We start from the raw sequence: 6678 nt of genomic DNA, 5'->3' as shown, positions 1-6678 counted from the left end.
AGAATGAAAAAATTCAAAGGCTACTTAGCAGGGTGACAATGGAAAAAAATGTTGAGATACAATGCTTTAAGAGCTCAAAATTAGGGTGACAGCAGTCAGAGGGGCGGGGTGTTAGGGCCCAGGGGTGGGCAAACTTTTTGACTCAAGGGCCACAATGGGTTCTTAAACTGGACCGGAGGGCCGGAACAAAAGCATGGATGGAGTGTTTGTGTGAACTAATATAAATTCAAAGTAAACATCATTACATAAAAGGGTATGGTCTTTTTTTTTTTTTTCGTTTTATTCATTTCAAACGGGCCGGATCCGGCCCGCGGGCCATAGTTTGCCCACGGCTGGGCTAGATGAAAGAAGGTGAAGGAATTAAGCAAAAAAAATTGTATATATAACACATAGATGCAGACAATAGTGTGGTGATGGTGAGAGGGAAAGGGGGTTGGGGGTAGGAGGAGACCTGCAAATAGGGGAAAATAGGGACAAAAAGAGATTTTGTTTGAGGTGATGGGCACACATGCAGTGTGCAGATGATGTTTTGTTGAGTTTCACACTTGAAACCTACATGGTTTTGTGAACCAATGTCACCCCAATAAATTCAATAAAAAATAAATAAAAACTTAAAACGAAAGAGTTTATGGGCAAATTTAGAAAACTTTTGGCTGAAGAAACCAGGCATGTCTTGATCAAGGAGGTAAATTTGAAAAGGGACTTGACACCTGAAAAAGGTTTGGATTGTTGGGTATTAGGGAGGAGGCGTCCTAGGCAGAGAAAATGGGTGTGGGATTGTGGAGGTAAATAGGAGCCATGTTCCAGGAAAACAGCCAAGTTGATCCCAAAGTGAGCAGAGGCCCAAAGCAGGGAATCTCAGAAGCTTTCAAGGAAAATGCAGACTACTTCATATACATATAACAATATCTCCCTAATTGGATGGTGACATGTTCTTGGTATTTTACTTCATAATAGCCCTGCTTCCTCAGTACCATATGTAGCCAGAATGTGACCCAATTGAAATAGAAAAGTTTTATCTTTGACCTCACCTTTTTCATCAGCACTCTCCCTCCTTGGTTGTCCTCACTTTTCCCCTGAAGTTCATGGTCTGTGAAAGAACAGCCCATGGTAGGTATCACTGTATCATTTCTACAGGATGTGTACCATTACTACTCATATATGGGACTTCAGCTAGATATATTTCTCCACAGAAAAGGAAGACAGGGCATGTATCATTATCACTAACATCTGAGACTTGTGCTAGATCCCCTTCACAGAAAAGCAAGATGCCACCTGGGAGAGGAGAGCGGGGCAGGGCTGAAGCTGGGAGCCTGGGCTGCGATGGGCTTATAGGCTCATTGAGATCTGGCTGGTGTCACTGATCTCTGCTATGCAAATGAGAAAAAATTGCAGTGTTTTGTCTAGACCAGAAACCAGAACTCAGTGGGAGGTCGCTGAAGGGTGTGGCGCGGTGGAAAAAGAAAACTTCATTCATCTGGCCTTGAACAGAACAGGATATTCATCAGACTAGCCCCAGGGAGGCAGGTAGCAACAGCACCCAGAAGCTGAGCGGCCTCAAAGTTGCTAAGAGAGAATCCAAGACCAAGTGCTCACAGCCTCTGCCAGGCGAACACAGGCTGGAAATGAGATAGCCAGCCTCAGAAGAAACCTGGGCTGTGAACATCTATTCTTAGTCATTGTTTTCTTTTCTTTTTTAACATATTTTTATTGATTGCAGAGAGGGAAGGAGAGGGAGGGAGAGATAGAAACATCAATGATGAGAGAGAATCATTGATTGGTAGCCTCCTGCATGCCCCCTACTGGGGATCGAGCCCATAACCTGGGGATGTGCTCTTGACCAGAATCGAACCCAGGACTCTTCTGTCCACTGTATCCACTGAGCCAGACCAGCTGGAGCTGGTCACGTTTTCTATTTTGCCTATTTCCCTTTGGAAATAACTGAACCTTAAGGGGTTCTTGAACGCTGCCTAGCGATCATACCCTGGGCTTCCCTAGTCCATCCGGTTCCCTATCTCCTGGAGGACTATTCCACATCTTCTCTGCAAATATCCCAGCCCTCTGCCCATCTTTCAACCGCACTGAGGAAACTGGGCAAACACCACAGCCACTCAGTTACCAGCAACCATACCCACATACTCTGCTTTCCCACCTCTTGCCCTTCTTATTCCTGAAAAGCTGATTCTAACTGCACTGGACCCTGTGCTGCTACTCAAGGGCAGCGCCCCATCAACTCCCCTCTCCTCAGTTCTCACTTCCTCTGTATCGTTCCTATCAGCTTACAAGCATACTGTCACTTTTCCCATTTTAAATAATGACAACAAACGTCTCTTAATTACCGTCCTGTTTTTTGTTCCCCTTTGCAGAAAGCTCTTCAAAAGAATTACCCACCGCCTTCCTAAGTCCAAAGGCCGAATTTCTGTCCTCATCCTATGTGACCAATCAGCAACATATGGCCCATCTCTTGCCGCCTCCTCCTCTTCGTTTTTCTCTTATGTCACAGGCTGCTTCTCAGCCCCCTCAGCGCTTCCCCTTACCTTCCACCCTTTCATGTAGGAGGAGGTGTTCATGTTCTCTTGCTGCTATAACAAAGGACTGCAAACTTGATGCTTAAACAATGCAATTATATCTCCCTACAGGTCTGGAGCTCAAAAATCCAACATGGATCTCAGTGAACTAACTTCAAGGTGTCAGCAGGACTGTGTTCCTTTCTGGAGGTTCCAGGAAGCCTCATTTCCTTGCCTTTTCCAGCTCCCGAAGGGTGCCCTCATTCCCTGGCTCTTGGGTCCCTTCCTCAAAGCCAGCAACATTGCATCTCTCCAACTCTTACTCCATCATCACAGATCCCTCTGACCATAACGATGAGGTTCTCCATCTTTAAAGATTGTGTGATCAGATGGAAACCAAGCACCTGATTTCCACCCACACCAGTGGATGGCCACCCCAGCCTTTCCTCTGCCCAGTTTAACAATCTGGAACTAACTGACTCCTCTTTCTCTTTTATATGCTTCATCTTGCATGTCAGGAAGTCTTGTCTCGACCTTAAAAATATATCCAGCCTGCTTTAAATAATCCAGTGTGTGTTGGAGGTGCCGAGAAGGAGAGGGAAAAGAGCATTTAAAAGAAACAAGATTGCTCATGTTCTGGTAATTGTTGAAGCAGGATGATGGGTCCATGGAGGTTCATTATGTTAACTATTATCTCTACTTTGTATATGTCTGAAATTTTCCATAATATGTTTTAATTGCATGTACCATTGAATCCAGCAGTCCCATTCCTTTTAAAGTAAAAGAAATAGTAAATAATAATACTCTAGCATTGTTTTCAGAAGCAAAAATAATGGCAACAAAGTGCATACCTATTGACAAAGATATAGTTGTAGGTCTATACAATTATAGATCGACATCACTTTGAACATTTCGTGTCAATCCCTTCTGGTCTGCAAGATTTCTATTGAGTAATCAGCCGGCAGTCTTATGGAAGCTCCCTTGTATGTAATTAACTCTTTTACCTTGCTGCTTTTATGATTCCCACTTTGTCTCTAACCTCTGGCATTTTAATTACGATGTGTATGATGTGTCTTGGTGTGGGCCTCTTCGGGTTAATCTTGTTTGGGACTCTCTGAGCTTCCAGGACTTGATGTCTATTTCCTTTGCCAGGTTAGGGAAGTTGATTCCTTCTAATGTATTCTTTATTTCAGTTATTGTATTCCTTATTTCTGATTGATTCTTTGGAAATGTTTCTGTCTCTGGTTGTGTGTTTTTTCCAAAAAATATAAAAATCAGATTTACTACTACAATATTTTATAACAATAGAAGGTAGCTGGAAATCCTACAGGCTAACACAGACAATATGATACACAACCCCAGGGGCAGAAGCCACCGGTTTAGACTAAGAACCTTTCAATGGACTGCTGAATGGATTGCATCTGTTGCTTCAGCTGTGAGCCTTCTTTGATGGTGACAGAACAGGAGACGACAGGCCTGGAGACCTCACAGGCCCACCCCAGTGGCTGCTTGGAGCGCACAAACACATAGGGCACATTCTTGTCATCACACAGCAACGGGAGGTGCAAGATGATCTCTAGGGCTCTGCGTCTGCAGCCATCACAATGAGCTCAGAGATGCCTCTGTTAAGGGTTTTGGTGGCCTCATTGGCTCCTTTTTGAAGCTGCTTGTAGTTACATGACTGCTGAATGAAGTCCAATCGTTTTTTGGTGAGGTGGGCATCTGCGAGAGGTAGGCCTGCGGGTTTACCCTAGCCTCAGTCATAGCTGCGGTTCCGCGGTCCCGCCTCTCCTCTAGAAGCGCCGCAGTACAGAGGAGCACTCCACTCTGCTGGAAAGTTGCACCAAAGCCCTATCTCCAATTTTATGTTTCCTATGTCATTGTTGACATTTTCACTAAATTCATTGAGCTTTCTCATAACCAATGTTTTGAACTCTGCATTTGTTAGATTGCTTGTCTCATTTTCATTTAGTTCTTTTTCTGGAGATTTGTCCTTTTCTTTGGGACAAGTTTCTCTGTCTCCTCATTTTGGCTGCCTCCCTGTGTTTTTTCTATGTATTAGGTAGAGCTGCTGTGTCTTCCAGTCTTACCAGAGTGACCTACTGTAGCAGGTGTTCTGTGGGGCCCAGGGATGCAGCCCCTTGTCACCTGCGCTGGGTGCTGCATGGCTGTTCCTTTGTGTAGATTGTTGCACCCCTATTGCAGTTGGGCCTTGATTGCTATTACAATGTCAGTAGGAGGAAGTGGCCCTCAAACCGACTGGCTGTGAGGAATGGCCGTGAGTCCAGCAGATGAGCTGGTGTGCAGGGCTGACCACATGGATAGGGACTTGCTTCAGCGGGGCTCTGGAGCCTGCCAAGTCCCTCCTTTGGGTGTGCTGTTTGTGGAGGTGAGTGGGTGGTGCTCTGATTTGGTCTGAAACCAGCCATTGGGTATGTTGATTCCGGGGCCTCTTGGGAGATACTCTGGCCAGGCCACGGTCAGCCACTGCCTGTGCCTGGCCTGGGGCCACCTGGTAGGAGATGGTTGATGCCCGTGCTGGGATTGGAGGTGGCTGTGAGAAGCTGAACTGTGACCCAAGGCCAACTGCCACTAGAGCAGGGCTTTGGGCCGCTTAGTAAGAGGTATGGGGCATGCTGAGGCCAGACACTGCTTGTCCCTAGTTGGTGAACCTTTGAGACATTTTAGTAAAGTCTGCATCTTGAACCAAGGCCATCAATTTGTGTGGAATCACCAATGAAAGAGGTTCTAGCACAGTGGTTCTCAACCTTGGCTGCACATTCCCGGAATCTTTTTAAAAAAATCCTGATTTCTGGGCCTCACATCCTCCGGAAATTCTGTTTCTTTGTTAAGGGGTGCGGCCACAACATTAGTAACAAAGAAACAGAATTTCTGGAGGATGAGGCCCAGAAATCAGGATTTTAAAAAGATTCCCAGGTGATTCTAATGTGCAGCCAAGGTTGAGAACCACTGTTCTAGCAGGTCACAAGTGGGTGGGGTTGTGTTCAGGAATAACCAGGGTAGGTGAATGGTGTTAGCCAAGTTAATGGAGACTCAGATTTGGTGGCCACCTGTGCCTGCTGACTGGGTGGGGAAACAATTGTCTCTTTTGTCGAAAGTAGAGGCGCCCCTCTAGCCCTCAGTTTGAAACCAGATAATATACTTCTTCCCGTATGTCCTGGCACTTTCCAAGCTGCAGCCCCCCGCGCTGGAGCTGAGTGAGTGAGTCTGTGAGCAAGTGAAGCTGCGCACCAGACCCTTTAAGACCTGCAGTGCTTAGGTCTCCAGCAGCCTCCGGCTCACTCAGCCCACACTCTCTGCTGGTTTTCACAGCCACAAGTTTGGGGATGTCTCCTCTGGCGCCGGAGTCATGGTGTAGGGCTGGGACCCTTTGCTCATCACGAAGGACTTCCACAGCTCAGATATCCCTCTCATTTCCTTTTCTTTTTTTGTTTTCAGAGAGGAAGGGAGAAGAGAGAGAGAGAGAGAGAGAGAGAGAGAGAGAGAGAGAGAGAGAGAAACATCAATGTGAGAGAGAAAAATTGACTGTTTCTCCCCGCCCCGCTTCTCACACACACACATTCACATACACCCCGACTGGGGACCAAACCCGCAACTGGGTATGTGCCCTGACCAGAAATCGAACCAGCAACTTTTTGGTGCACGAGGTATGGGACCTGCCCATTCTGGATTTCCATCCCTCCTACCAGTCTCATTGTGGCTCCTGTGTATCTTTAGTTATGAGAATTCGGATCAGCTAGTTTTCAGGTGGTTCTCAATGATGGTTGTTCTGTAATTTAGTTGTAATGTTGACAGGTTGTGGGAGGAGGCGAGCACTGCATTTACCTACTCTGCCAACTTGACTGGAAGTATGTGTTTGCATTTTAAATAAGCCCCTATTTTTTCTTTACAGATGATCCTATTATCTGTAAATATGGCAGTTTCTTCTCTTTCTGTTCTCATTTTCCCTATTTATGTATTTTCCCTTAGAGATAGGAATAAACTGTTTCTTAAAGTCTGGCAGAAGTCATCTAAGCATAGTCTTTGAGGACAAGAGAAGACTGACTATCTTCCAAGTTATTTAATGCTTTTGGCCTGTCAGAGTGTTTTACTTCTACTAGATATTCGATAAAGTTTTTCCCATATATCTAAAGTATCATCTTGGATTAAC

The 6678-nt window shown here is 45.6% G+C and overlaps 1 pseudogene; it reads right to left on the bottom strand.

The window, feature by feature from the left end:
• Window positions 1-3886: 3886 nt before the first annotated feature.
• On the bottom strand, window positions 3887-4271 carry LOC102434147 (annotated as a pseudogene).
• Between the last annotated feature and the right edge of the window lie 2407 nt (window positions 4272-6678).

The sequence above is a fragment of the Myotis lucifugus genome, unplaced genomic scaffold, assembly GCF_000147115.1.
Source record: "Myotis lucifugus unplaced genomic scaffold, Myoluc2.0 scaffold_21, whole genome shotgun sequence".
NCBI classification, from domain to species: Eukaryota; Metazoa; Chordata; class Mammalia; order Chiroptera; family Vespertilionidae; genus Myotis; species Myotis lucifugus.
The sequence above is the reverse complement of the archived record's forward strand: the minus strand, read 5'-3'. Positions and strand labels throughout refer to the sequence as shown.